The sequence below is a fragment of the Homalodisca vitripennis genome, chromosome 6 (genome assembly GCF_021130785.1).
Source record: "Homalodisca vitripennis isolate AUS2020 chromosome 6, UT_GWSS_2.1, whole genome shotgun sequence".
Lineage (NCBI taxonomy): Eukaryota > Metazoa > Arthropoda > Insecta > Hemiptera > Cicadellidae > Homalodisca > Homalodisca vitripennis.
Genome location: NC_060212.1, coordinates 15,973,131 through 15,988,043, shown reverse-complemented (window position 1 = coordinate 15,988,043; position 14,913 = coordinate 15,973,131). Strand labels below are relative to the sequence as shown.

General features: G+C 31.8%; 1 long non-coding RNA gene across 1 annotated transcript; it reads left to right on the top strand.

Moving 5' to 3' along the window:
- Positions 1-3,701: 3,701 nt before the first annotated feature.
- LOC124365152 lies at positions 3,702-7,848 on the top strand. The gene is made up of 3 exons (XR_006922705.1): positions 3,702-3,964; positions 5,001-5,165; positions 6,806-7,848. It is a non-coding gene; the product is annotated as an uncharacterized LOC124365152 (long non-coding RNA).
- Positions 7,849-14,913: the final 7,065 nt, after the last annotated feature.

Genomic DNA, 14,913 nt, shown 5'->3' with positions numbered 1-14,913 from the left:
TGGTGATGATATTGTACTTTAATATTTATAAGTATATACATAATTTTGTAAAAATATTCCTAACGGAGTCCCCGTGTAAAAATGCATAATAGCTGGCTTCTGTACAATTTATCTATTCATAAGGCATAAGGCCTGGTTGTTGATAAATAAACACTGAGCTTTGTTGAAGTAATTGTCTTATTTATGTTACACATGTAATATTTTGTTAATAAATCATTATCGTTTGTAAAATGTGTGTTTTTCTCCTGCTCAGAAGTGATCTGAAGATATTTATCAATGTATTAAACTGAAGAAGTGGAATAATACATTCAGTGGAATTTGGTGATGTTTACCTAATAATATTGTAAATTCAAGTCATCTTTGAACGGATGTCATTTTCGGCTCAGTTGTCTGTTTAAGCTCAAGTTTGCGGCATTGTCCTCTACTAAGAAATACCTTTTATTTGATATACAAACCTATGTTTACGTGTAAGATGTTCTTCTGTAAACTCCAAGTGCGCCATCCCCCGTTCAGGATTAAAATTTCAAGTAGGTGGCATCATTCAGGGGCGTATATAAGGGAGGCTTAAGCCCCCACAAAGTTTGAAAGACAAATTCAATTCAAATTCAAAGTATTTATTATTATTGCACATTGACATTTGAATAATTACATAAGTAATACAAACAGGCGCATGGTCAAGTTTTTTAAAAGTATAACTAAAATACAAGCATTGCAGTATGTATGTACTGCATGTATTGCCTATATTGTATTATGTCTATAAAGAATAAGAAATCATCCTTAATTTACATAGACTGAAGTGATAATATGGTGTAATATTGAATAATTGCATGGGTTGGGATTTTAAAATTGATTAGTTATATTATTTGAAAAATCTTTCTGCAATTGATTTACACTGTAAAAAGCTTTTTCTATGAGGAGGTTTGCATACTATTTTGAAAATTATTATTTCTAAGCTCTTTTAGTGATAAAGGTAAACAATTATATAAGCCAATTTCCACATATATAGTAGACTTATTTCAAATAAAGAAGTTTTATGAATTGGAAAGGCAAGAAGAGTTTTGTGGCTAGTGTTATGATTATGCTGATTTTTTTTATCGGTCAAAGGGGTTTGGATTTTTATGGACTAAGTTAAACAATTCAAAAATATATAAACCTGGTAGTGTGAGTATTTTAGATTTTTTAAATAGCGGTCGGCAGCTCTCTCTCTCTAAAGTTTGCACCAAACATTGCTCTCAGAACAGCTTTTTGGGCTATGAATACTTTTTCAAAATCAGGAGATGAATCCCAGAGTACAATACTGTATTTCAGAATAGATTTTACAAAGGCATAGTATACAATTTTACAAGTTGAAATAGATACTGAATCTGCTAATATTTTCATTGCAAAGCGAAAAGGCGTAGTTTGTTTACTAGATAATTAACATGAAATTTCCAGTTGAAATTTTTATCAATTTTCAGTCCTAAAAATGTATGTGATTTGACTAGGTTTAATCTGCTACATTTCAAGACACTGATCTGGTTATTTTTTGTTTTAAAATGCATTACATTTGTTTTAGTTTGATTTAATAATAGTCCATCAGAATTAAACCATTCATCAAGTTGATTTAGAGTTCTTACGATTGATTCTTCCATACTTGTTATGTTGTTTTCTTGAATTAATATATTTGTATCGTCAGCAAATAAGATAAAATTAGTATTTGGAAAGTCAATTGGTAAATTATTAATGTTGACAAGAAAAAAAATTGGACCTAAAATTGAACCCTGTGGAACACCATAAGCTGTGGTTTCCCAATTAGACGTAATTTTAACTGAGTTATCATTCATGATGGTTCTTTGTTTTCTGTCTTTCAAATATGATTAAATATTTTAATGCTTTTCCTTTAATTCCGATTTTTGAGATAATTTAGACAAGAGCAGTTTATGATATACACAGTCAAAGGCCTTGGATAAGTCATAAAAAATACATGCTGTAGACCGTGACTCATCCAAAACCCTTGAAGCACTATTGACAAAGGATGTAGGAGCTAATTCAGTGCTTCTATTTTTCCTAAAACCGCACTGCTCATTACATATTAGTTTGTTGATTTCTAACAATATTGTTATCCTATAATTTATTGCTTTCTCAAAAATCTTTGAAATATTGCTCAGTAACGAGATGTGTCTATAATTAGATATTTTAATAGGTGAATCTTTTTTAAATACAGGAATTACTTCTGATAATTTAAGTTTACTTGGAAAGTGTCTGTGATTGATTGATTTACTATACTGGCTAAAATTGGGCTTACTACTTTAACAAACAGTTTTAATAGTGATATAGGAATACCATCACAATCCCCATCACATGCCCTACTGTTATTTAAACAAATAATTATTGTTTCTCCTTCATCTACTTCATCTACTGTTACTAACTGAAACAAATCTAACTCTGGTGTTGGATCACTTGCTCTAATATTAGCATTGTTTTTATTACAACTTTGGGTATGTTCAATTCATCTACAACACTAACAAAGTGAGTATTAAAATGATCAACAAGTTTCTGAGGGTCACTAATTTTACTACCATTTGTATCCAATACGATTTTTAAATTTTTATTACTCAGAACACCAAGCTCTCTTTTAACAATGGCCCATGTAGCTTTGGATTTATTTTTTGCATTGGATACATAACTGCCATTTGCCATAATTTTAGCTTTAGCTACAACTTTTTTAAACACTTATAAATTTTTACATAGTTTATAAAATTTAAATCTTAACTTTTTTTGTTGATGTATGAAGTTGACGTTTCCTTTGTGAGGAAACCTTTATTCCTTCTGTTATTCAATTGATTTTTTTAACTTTGTCTAACTTTACAGTTTTTAAAGGTAAAGATTCAGCCATACAAAGCAAAAATTTCTCAATAAAACAAGTATAGTTTAACTCAACAGAGCCTGAGAAAAGAAAATTATTTAGTTCCCGGTCTAAACTTTTTTTAAATTGGACAGAGTTTTCTTCAATATAAATTCTTATTTTTTTAGTGGTTTCCTTGTGGTGATTAATTATTGGCAAAGAAATCAGAAGAGCATTATGACCAGATAGGCCTGGATCTCTGTTTCATAAACAGTTACCCTCCCAATTTAGGCTGGTTTAATATGTTATCTTTACAGATTATTGATCTGTTAGTTACCCTGGTTGGTTCTTTGTTATTTAAAATATATCCAAATGGTTTTACTAAATCTTGAAACTTTTCTATGGTCTTGTCATGCTCTAGTAAATTTATATTGAAGTCTGATGTAATTATAACCTTTTTTGATTTTATTTCTTTTTAAAGCTTTAATGAGAAGCTTTAATTTTGCTAAGAGTGAATTTCTTATTAATGCATGCTGGCCAGTTTGGAAAGCCTTTAATTTTGGAAAACACAATCTCATTTATTTGGAACATGGCCAGCTTTTTTCGTTAACTGTTATTTTTCTATTGTTTAATAATAAATTTGGCAGTTAAGATACACAATAATATAACTAATAAGTCCTGCTCAATTTCTCATGTACATAACATTATATTAGTGTCAACTTAATTATTTAAACAGTCCACTGGCAGATTTTCCTTCTTTAATTATTATTAACTTATTTTGTTTGAATTTAACAATCAAAAAGAAAGAAATTATTCTTTTTAACAAGCTTTAGTTAGATGAAGTAGTCAAATTAAAAGTATTTGATAAGTTTTGCACACTATAAAAGAATTCACAAATCTGTAGGGTTAATTATGGTGACCATATTTAAACAAGGTCTAAGTACTTAATTGAGTTATTAGTTATCAGTTGAAGATAAAATCAATGAAATATCAGACACAGCTCAGTCTTATCTCTGACTGGGTAAGGTCAGTCATTAGTGAAAGTAGATTACCAGGTATCAAGATGTATTTTCTGTGTTAAGTATTTCTGTCAATAATAAAATCATAGTGCAGTGTCTCCAAATGTGTATACTTTAATCGGTAAGTGAAAAATTATATCATTGTTAGTTAATATTTATGTTTTAAGTTTTATTTTTAATAATGTATAAATCTGCTAGGTTAGGATCACTTTAAAACCAATTTTTAACTTAAAACAAATCTTAGAGACACATTCCATTTGCTCAAAATCTGCTAGAGTCACTAACGCACAACTTTAAATATTTATTATACATTAAATTAATTTTCTTTTATGAAACATTGAGTAAACTGTTAGTTCAGAAAAACTACAACATGCTTGGAACCTAACCTTCCATTCTCATTAAAATGAGCAAACATTAAAATTGCAACCAGTAGATTGTTTTAAGCTAGAACACTTTTACAAGGCTTTAAAGCTCAACAGTTTCTTTGTGCAGATTCTTGAGGCTCTGTTTTAGAGGGTGTTTTACAACTCCTAAATACCCATTATGTTAGCCTCCTACAAAATAATTTCTGTATACGCCACTCCATAATCTTGCTATTGGTCCACAGTGGTGTTAGTTTCTATTACTCTTGAAGTAGGTTTAAATAATAATCTATCCTCTAAATAATCTGGTTTACACCAAATTTCGGTTAAATGGAAACAGACAGTTTCTTACTGATGTTAAACACTCTGGCATTGTAGGTCTTACATAGCAGTTTTTAAATATCAACATTTGAGTTATAAATATACTCTACAAATATTCAAAGTTCGGCCTAGATAATAGAAGTGGAAGGTTCGTGCTGAGGGTCACCATCTTGGTTAAATTCTATCAATTACATAAAAGAGTATATTTTACCAAAATGCACTTTAAACACAAAGAGCAGTGGTGTGACTAAAGTGAGATAAAGGTAATAGAATTCCCCCCTCCCCAAAAGGCTTAACACCTTCAGTGCAACATGAGTCACATCATTTATCAATTGTGCACCTGATGAGACAATGAGAATGTCAATTCATTTGGATTACACTATATTTTGTATTTTGTAATCTAGGTTTTGATGTCAAAATGATGTTAGTTGTTCGTTTTGAGATTCTTTGTCATTGACTGTTCAATCTCTTCAGACAAACATGGCTACAAATTCCTGGAGGCAAGTCTGTAAAAGCATCTGGAAGTAAGAGGAAGGTAAACTGGAGCCAATCTTAATATTCACATCAAAACAACTCTTCCCACCATGGCTACATTTTGTGTACAAGTCGTGTACCGAATATAGAACAGCTGGAATACTAGTAAGTTGTATCTATCACAGTCAATGTGTTAAAAAAAAATTATGTCCAACAGCAATCCAAATTTTATGAAATACAGTTGTTAAATTGCAGTTTTACTTTGAACAAATGTTTTTAGTTTATTTAAATTTAGATTTATTCCATACCTCTTGTTGCTCTTCAATTAGATTGATCCCCCTCTCCCCTCCAAGCTAAGTCCTACTTATACCACTGTTGAAGAGCTGTAATGAAAATAGCAAAATCATTTAAAAATTCAAGGCTCTAAACTTCAAAGTTGTGATTTCAATCTTATTTTTGGTGTCATAACATTTTGAAAGACTGTTAAGTGTATGAGTTCAAAATTGATTATTATTTTTAGCATGGTGTTTTGTGGTACTACACAATGTATATTTAATTTAATTTATTATCAGTAAATATGTTATAAAAAAATTTCATTGGTTACTGTCAAAAGTGTTCCGGTTCACACCCTGTCAAAACATTGTTAACACTATTAAATTCTTTAAATGTTTCGCCCTTACTAGGAAATTGATATGGTAGTCATGGTACTGGCTGCATAAAGTGCAAGAACTAAGACTACATGGGTGTATATTGGGGGGGGAGGGGGCTCAAGCACCCCCCCCAAATTTTGAAGGACAAACATTAAAACTGCACCTAGTAGTTTGTTTTAAGCTAGAACACATTAATGTGGTCTTTATGCTTAATAATTTCCTTAGGAAATGATTCCCGATCTCTAATTTCTCAGAGGGTGTTTTATCACCCAGTGTCAGCCCCCCTCCAAAATAATTTTCAATATACGCCACTGCAAGACTATCTTGTACATCAGATGGCAAGTAATTTTATAACAGTCATTGTTAATATAGCAGTGTAAAATTGAATTTAAGAAAGTCTTTTAACACATTAATTATTAATTAATATGCAGAAAACAATGTGTACATTACAATATATATTTATCTAGAAAATAGTACTTTGAATGTTAAGTATTTGCATCACATAATAAACACAAACTTTATCCTATTTCTAACGCAATATTCTTTAAAAGATTGTAGTTATTTCTACTTTTCCAGTAGTCTACTTTTTTGACAGACATCAAAAAACATAAACACATTATATGTACATTAACACAACCTTAAAACATCAACACATTAGTTTTTCCAAGAAATTTAATTTCAGAGCCTTTCTTAATAGATAACAGTGATGAAATATAGAAAATGTGCCTGTGTTTAATTATTTTGTGTTTTTCATTATAATACTTGTGTTCCTTTTATATAAATAAAAATATCTTGTCTTTGTGGCGGTTACACGATATATCTCAAAATATAAATCACTTTATATTTAGAGCAATAACAAAGTATTGTTGGTAAAATTTGCAGTTTTTATTTGAAATATTATTACAATCTTTGTAGTTGATCGTAGTTAGCCATATATTTGCTTAATCCTTAAATGTGGCAAAATCTTTCATGAAAGATTTAAAATATATAAAAAAAATATATTAATAAAAAATGTAGTTAACAGACTTAACAAATAGGAAATGTTAAAAGAATTACTCGAATTTTTGAGTTCACTTAAGAAATTTATTTAAAACGAAGTACCGCTCTGCAGACTTAACAGATGTAACTTGGATAATCCCAGGTCCTCCTTTTCAGATTAGGAATTCTTGACGGACCCCTGGCGAGAAGTTATTCTTGGTGTTATGTGACCAGACTCCTACATCAAAAATCAAATTGTACGTTGAGGCGGCATGGGATTTCCTAAATTAAGAATTAATTAGGCCTATTAGCAAAGAGCTAATGATTAGAGAAGGAAAGAGGTGTATTTCAAGAAGTATTAACAAAACTCAACATATGTGCCAAATATTTGCGGTCTGCGGCATTGTACTTTTATCTAAAATCAATATTTTGGAAACAATTTTTTTAAATGATAATTTTCTTGCTGACTGATTTTACCATTTTGTTAAGTATCAAAGTTGCTGTTATATAAATGATAAAGATGTAATCGAGAAACCAGTAAACCAGAAACATTAATAAAGTTATTAAGAAATAATCTGGATGTATTTGTAATATATAAGGGAAAAATGACTTTTATTACAAAAATTTATACATTTCTGTACAGTAAAAACCTTACAAGATTGTCTTGTTAAGGAAACTTTCTGTACTTCCTTATAGCTCTCTGTCTTGTGGCCAGCCTTAATATATTAAGAATGACGAGCTTTGCTGAAAGGTGGGACTCATGGTGGGTCATCAATTTATGTTAAAAATGACTTGAAGTATGATATAATAGATTTATCCCAGTATTGCATTGATTTTATCTGTGAAGTCTCAGCAATTAAACTGGTACACTATGATCTTATCATTGTGTCAGTTTATAGAACTCCAAATTCAGATTTTAGGGATTTTTAAATAAGTTAGATGTTTTAATGTCATATATAGTATCTAAATCTTGCAAATATTTTTGCTATAACAGGTGATTTTAATGTAAATATTTTAGAAACTCATAGGTTAGATGTTCAATGTTTTTTAGATGTTTTTAGATCCTTTAATTTATTTCCAACTAATTTTAAAGCAACTAGAGATTTGGCCTGTTTGGACAATGTATTCACAAATTTGGATGGTAGTAGTTTTGACTCCTCCTTACTTGAACAAGACCTAATATCAGACCATGCTGGCTTATGGGTAAAATTTTTCATTTTGCCAAAAAATATTAAAAAATAGTCAATGTTTTAAGAAAACAACGGAAAAATTGTACCAAACGATTAATATCCCCTGAAAAACTACATAATCTAAAAGAATGTCTAAGTAATCTTGACTGGGGCAGTGGGTGTGTAATAATTGTAATGTAAATGTTATTGTTAAGTCATTTGTAAATATTTTAAGTGTTTATTTTAATATGTATTGTCCAAAAATATCTGTAAAATGTAAACCTAAGAGAATTAACAAGGGGAAACTGGTTTACTCCTGAATTAAGTATGATGAGAAATCAACTTTTAATTTTGTATGACAAATGGAAGGATACTTCAAGTTTAGTAGATAAGGCGCGTTTTAAGAATTTTCAAAAAAATTACAGACAAGATATTACAAAGGCCAAAATTGCAGCCAATAGCAAGATGATTTTCAAACTCAAAAAATCGTTGTTTAAAAGCTGCATGGAAAGTTGCAAAAACTGAATGTAATCTGAATCCGATGTCACAGCCACCAATACCTATTAGCCCCTGATATTTTAAATGATTTTTTTTGTGAATGTGGCAGTAAATACAAATAATAACCTCTGCTCTGATTTTTTAGCAAACTCCCCTCAGCCACAACCAACTAGCAGTTTTCAATGGAAACTGATTGATGAAACTTTTGTTAAATCTGTTGTAAATAAAATGAGTAATTCCCGTTGTGAGGATGTGTATGGCCTTTCAAATTATGTTTAAAAAAGTATTATTGATGTAATTGTAGTACCACTTACCTATGTAATTAATTTAATTTTATCTCAAGGAGTTTACCCAAATTGTCTTAAAGTATCTAAAGTTACACCTATTCATAAGAAAGGAGAGGTTAAAAAATCCAGACAATTATCGTCCCATTACAATTGTACCCATTATAAGTAAAATTATTGAGTCATGTCTTGTAGCTCAACTCTATGAATATTTTGTAAATAATAATTTGCTATACACCTATCAATTTTGGGTTTAGTCCTAACCATTCAACTAGTGATGCAGTAGAAGCAATAGTAAACTTTGTTCTCAATGGTTTTGAAAATAAACTGGTAGTAGGAGCATGTATGATTGATTTAAGTAAGGCGTTTGATACCGTTTCACATGGCTTATTGTCAAAAAAGCTAAAATATTATGGAATTTTGGACAAAGAGCTGCAATTGTTGAGTAGTTACCTTACAGATAGAAAACAAATAGTTTGTATACAAAACAAAGATTCTCAATTTTTAAATGTTTCAGCAGGGGTACCACAAGGTTCAGTACTGGGACCCTTTCTTTTTTTAATTTTTGTTAATGATTTTAGTTATAATGTTTCATCTTTTTTCTGTTCTATATGCAGATGATACAACCATTACTAACTCTGGTTTGGATATTTTAAGATGTGAAAAATTCAACTTAAATATTCATTAAAACAAGCAAAACAATGGTTTCTTGCTAATGATCTGTTAATAAATGATACTAAGACTGAACAAATAATATTTACTTTAAAGAACCATTTATCGGATGTAGACTATGACTTGTTTCAAACCTGTAAAATTGCTTGGTATTCATTTAGACAGCAAACTCTGTTGGGACGAACATGTTAATCATCTCTGTAAAAAACTGTCCAGTGTTACTTATCTTTTAAGAAAATTGAAGGATTGCGTGAATCTGGATGTTCTTGTCATGATATACTTTGGCCTCTTTCATGCACATCTGAGCTATGGTATACGTCTTTGGGTGGTTCTAGTTCAGCAAAAAGAGCCTTTATTTGGCAGAAGAAGGCTCTTTAGAATAATAAACGGAACTAGCCATGTCGGCTTCATGTAGAAACACTTTTCAACAACTTAATATTATGACTCTTGCATGTATCTACATTAGCTGTAAACCTGATTTGTGTTAAGAAAAACATTAGTAATTTTAATCAAGCAAATTCAATACATGATTACAATACTAGACAAAAGAAAGATCTTGTTTAAACCTAATGTTAGGCTTAATAAGTGTTTAGATAGTTTTAAGTATCAACAAATCTTGTTATACAATAAACTGCCGATGTCCATCAGGTCACTTCCTTGTAATAAATTTAGTTTACTATTGCTAAGTGGCTAAGAAGAAAGCATTTTATACTGCAGAAGAGTATATGAACTGTGATATGTTGGACTTGACAACCTTAATTTTGTTTATAACTTCTTGACGATGCCTATTGTGACTTGTTTACTTAATGGAAAATAAAGTTCTTGATTCTTGCTAGCTACCTTGCCTTTCCAGTTTCATAACACCATGGAGAATATACTGGCTTTGCTACCCACACAGCCTCTTCAGTTTCATTGTAGCATTGAGAATACACGGCTTTCGCTAGCTACACTGCCTCTCCAGTTTCATTGCTGCATTTAGGACACGCTGTCTATGCTAGCTACACTGTACCTCCATTTTCATACCAGCAATGAGGATACATTGCCTTTGCTAGCTATGCTGTCCAGTTTCATTGCAGCATTTAGGACACGCTGTCTATGCTAGCTACACTGTACCTCCATTTTCATACCAGCAATGAGGATACATTGCCTTTGCTAGCTATGCTGTCCAGTTTCATTGCTGCATTTAGGACACACTGTCTATGCTAGCTACACTGTACCTCCATTTTCATAGCAGCAATGAGGATACACTGCCTTTGCTAGCTATGCTGTCCATTTTCATAGCAGTATTGAGGATACATTGCCTTTGCTAGTTATGCTGTCCAGTTTCATAGCAGCATTTAGGACACGCTGTCTATGCTAGCTACACTGTACTTCCATTTTCATAGCAGCAATGAGGATACACTGCCTTTGCTAGCTATGCTGTCCATTTTCATAGCAGCAATGAGGATGCACTGGCCTTTGCTAGCTACCTTGCCTTTACATTTTCATAGCAACATTGAGGATACACTGGCCTTGCTGGCAATCCTAAAACACCAGATTCATATAACATGGAAAATACAGTTAGCTAGCTACAATACTACGCTTCCTCACATTCTTAATGGTATCACAAGTCTACTTGCTATCTAATCTATTCAAAATGGTCACTTAGAAATCAACTTGTTTTATATTATATAAAAATTGGTTTACATCACTCAGAAGGCTGGAAAAGTTTTATTTCTATCTATATACGTTGTATCTCTAGAATGAACTAACCAACAGACTTGAAACTTAGAATGAAGCTTAATTTCTATATAGTGACAACATCGAGTTTTATGATGGTGCATATACTCTATGGGATTTAGCTGAGCGTTAGGGAACATTTACATTGGTCTTATGGATAATCATGATAGCAATGAGAAAATAACAAAATAAAATAGTTTGTTATAAAACTGAGTGCACTATGTGGCAAAGTAACACATTAGTATTTGAAATTTTGCATGCAACTTCAGCAATGCCTGTTACGCAACACATGGTTGCGTATTCCTACCTTTTTTCTATGTTTATTTTTCAGTAATGTACAAGGGTTACTGAAGCAAAAGCATGATTACCTATTTAATTTTGTTGCTATAATAAAAAACTGTCTTTTCAGTTTACAATCAGATGTTTGTTTTTGCAATTCACTTTTTTTGTTCTCTTAGGACAAGAAACTTATAAATTGCACTTAGTCCTATAAGAACCTTAGCGCTACTTCCGGAGTGACAAGATATTCAGGATGGGTTAGGTTAGAGGGTAGGGGCCACCTCCTATCAAGATCCATGAGGAAGAATTAGGGCACTAATCTCAGTCATGTCCCCCCGGAAGAAGGGGAGGCCGGCTCAGAACCAGACTCTCCAGTCAAAGCAGGCAGGGGGTGGCACGACCTTGTTGAGGCTAGCAAGAACCTCTGATACTTAGGGAATGAACTCCACCAACCCCAACAGTCACCTCACGCAGTAGACTAGACCTATCGAATTACCATTTCATCCCAGAATCTCGACATATGATATGTCGGTTAGTGATGTGCCGCTCCTGGACATCCATAAGGTTGCCCCAGATTTAAGTGACACATCGGTTTTTGCTGTGCGCAGTGGTGGGTTCAACTGAAAGGTGTTAAAGAGTAAAAAGTGATCACTGCTAGTTTGCAATTCACCTTACCAATAACAGTGATTGGAGGTTGAATAAAGCCTTTATAATATTCTGCTGATTTATAATACTAACAGGAACTGAGGTATTTGAATGTTCATACTTTGACTGTGTAGTCATTGCGATAATTAATTGTACCGTAGCTTTTTAAATAACTTGTCTAAAATGTATTCACTATAATGTAATGTCACAGAGACTAATTAATTGAGCCTAATCCTTATCATGCTTAGGCTGAGAATGGATTGATTGTAAAGCTTATGGAAGAAAATAAACAGAAATTACAATATCTAAACAGTTTTCTTAGAGAATAACATTTCAATACTTCAGATACTTCATTTGCTGTTGGAGTAAAATATGAAAAAAGGCTGAATGATCTCAGCAAAACTGACGTAGAAGTGATTCAGGATGTAGTATATTCCTAATTAATTTTTGTTATCTGTAGACCAACGATAAACTGTGTATGTTATGTACCAGAATTTTGATGTAAATGAACCAAGAATCCTTGGCCTGTCATGAATATTATCAATCCTAAGAATACGTATGGTATTGGTCGAGTAAGTTGTTTTAATAAAAATTCATGAAGATGTTTCTTCTAATACTTAATAACACTTCATCAGTCAAAAAGAAAGAAAAGCAGAAATTATTAAAAGTTTTAAATGCTTCTTTGGCAAAAGATGTTAGATAAATTACATTAAACGTTTCAGGGAATTGAAAGAAACAACAGTTTTGTCAACATCAGTAATTGTTGAATATGTGGTTTGACTTATCCTGTTAAAAAACCCTGTGGTTGAGGAGTTTTTTTCAGAATTGAACTCCACAAAACCACTTTTAGTTCATCTTTTCATGCCCAAGTAAGTATATATTGCTGTGAAGTACAATTTCATAAGTGTAAAGGTGAGTGAAGAGATTGTCAAACCGTGTTATCTCAATACTAAAGACAACACCTGCATATTATTTTACCAAGATATGGGCAACAAATAAGTTTTTGTTCTGTTGCATATAACTCAGATCATAAATATGTATAATTTACCGTGTGTTAATATTTTCTTTCATGTGTTTACTTAGTGTTTTTGTATAGTGCATTTACGGTTACAAATATAACTTATTTTGTACAAATTGGTGTTTTACATAACCATTGGTCCTTTCCCTATTGTCACTTACTTACAAGCTTGTTTTCGTTCAACATTGTTGAGAAATTTCTGTTCAGAAGAATCTGATCCATTACATAAATTGTGTGTTGAATCTCAAATTAGGAGCCTAACATTATAGAACCTCTTCTGATGTAATATAATGAAAAAAATTTGACTCTTACCTTTCCTTGTCATGCTTTGGCCAGTTCTTCAATAAACGAAAGATTTCAATTTCCATTATCTTCTGGTACGTTTTCAAATGAACTGTAAATAATTCCCTAACTTTCCCTTAAGCAGTGTTTTATTCATGTGAAGCTCTTGCCCAGGAGGTCCTCTTTAACGAATTTCTTATTTCATTTCAACAATTCACTTATTTTGTGAATTAACTAAAGAACTCTGTGTTGCAGTCTCAAACCATCCTTCTTCTACTCACAATTTATTCCTCTGGTTGCATTCTACCTACCTGCATTCTGAATCCTCATGTGAGTGATTTATATTTGGCCACTTAAACCTCAGAAACCAGGTCATACACAAGGTATTTATAATACAGATGAGAAAAGACTCAAGTGAAATTTAGTGCATATGATCTTTCTCATTACCAATCATATTCCTACAATTTTCTCAGTCTTTGGGGTATCTATACTGGTGTATTGATGATTGCCCGTTGTTCCTTATTCCATTACACACCAGTTTTTCACTCAATTACATCTGTGGTGGGGGAATTGGTATTGATAATATACTTCCACAAAATTCTTTGCACATACCCTTACTGAATAATAGAATTTAAGGAGCCAATCATTCACTCAACCTTTTACAAATTTGTACAGGTGTATTTTCAGAATTTTGCATTGGTATTCCATCCAATCTGAGAGTGATCTCTCTTATCCCTCGGAAGCATTCCAACATTCTCTAAAGGCCCTACATAGGGTGGCATTGTGTTAAAATTTATTGAGATGTCAATGAAATCTCAATAAAAGTCATTGTAGATTTTTTTTAGAACAATTTCTGATTAAAATTCTTTTAGTATTACAAATATTTAAAAAAGTTTTTTTGAACTGTTCATAGGTTACATACATTTGAAGAAAATAAACATTTGCCATAAAATTTGACTGTTGATGTCTTAAAATGACAGTAGCCATGTATATGGGCAGTTTTTTTACAAAAAACCCACTTCTCTCTACCTAAGTGTTTCTGTAACGAGTTGTTTCCAATAAAATCAAAATTAAACTATTTTCTGTGCCACCCAGTGGTGTATATAGATATTTTGGGGTGGGGGGGCTGACACTGGGTGGATTAGTAGGTATAAAATACCCCAAAAAAATAGGGCTAGGGTATCTTCCCCCGGGAAATTGTTCAGCTTTAGGATCTCATAAATGTGTTCTAACTAAAAACAAAATACTGGATGCAATTTTAATGTTTGCCTTTCAAAATTTTGGGTAGAGGAGCTTGGCTTCTGAACCCCCCATATATATATATATATCCATTGTGTCACCACAATGCTTTCTCATAAATTTTACTCTGCATTGAGGAGAGCTTAGGTTATAAAAAAACTATGATAAAAGAGGCCATGTTTTACGAAAGCTATGCAATTTTCCTCAATTGAAACAATTGCTAATGGCAATAAAGTTAATAGACTTATTAGTTCTTGAGAAGGTTCCTAGTTGTAATTCTCTTGGAAAGCTTGTGGAATATAGAAGAACAAATTGATATTTTAGGAGAGATAAACTTTTCACCCAGTCATAACGATTGTAATCAAGATTATAATAATCTTGAGATAATAATTTAAGTGAGTGTATCAGAAGTACAGTGTTGAGCCTAATAACTTGGTGGGTGGCGTGAATAAAATTTTACCTTTATCAATCGCTTTACCT